The following is a 553-nucleotide window of genomic DNA, read 5'->3' on the forward strand; positions in this document are numbered from 1 at the left end:
CTTTTCCGTTTCTACAAACAGTTGTAAGCAACAACTATTGAACATTCCCATGCCATACGATGTCGAAATGGAGTGAGAGAAGTATAAAAGTTGTTTTATTTTTTTTTAAAAAATCAAACACTGCCATCACGGTGATGAAAAAGTTGACCGAAAGCAGTTGAGTGACACACAAAGCATGTACACGCATCATTTGCGCATGACAGAAAAAAAAACACACACATTTAGCGATACTCTCACCCTCACTAAAAGATTAATGGAAAAAAAAAAGCAATACCAAACAACAATAAAAATAGAAAAACACACAATACTGTAATACAAGAAACCAAAAGGAAGGTGAGACAAAAAAAAACAACTGTGGCACAGTAGCGATAAGAAGAACATCAGGGTAAACGAATGTTCCTTTTTACCCTTTTCTCTCTTTTTTTTTTCGGAGATTTACTGTTCACAACACATACTTTAACGTAATAACTTGTCATTAAAACGAAAGTGGTGAGAGAAACAAAAAAAAAATAAACAAAAAATTGTATTCGTAATGTGTTCGTTTGTCCGTGTT

Source organism: Trypanosoma equiperdum (genome assembly GCF_001457755.1).
Source record: "Trypanosoma equiperdum strain OVI genome assembly, contig: ctg_1817, whole genome shotgun sequence".
Classification (NCBI taxonomy): domain Eukaryota; phylum Euglenozoa; class Kinetoplastea; order Trypanosomatida; family Trypanosomatidae; genus Trypanosoma; species Trypanosoma equiperdum.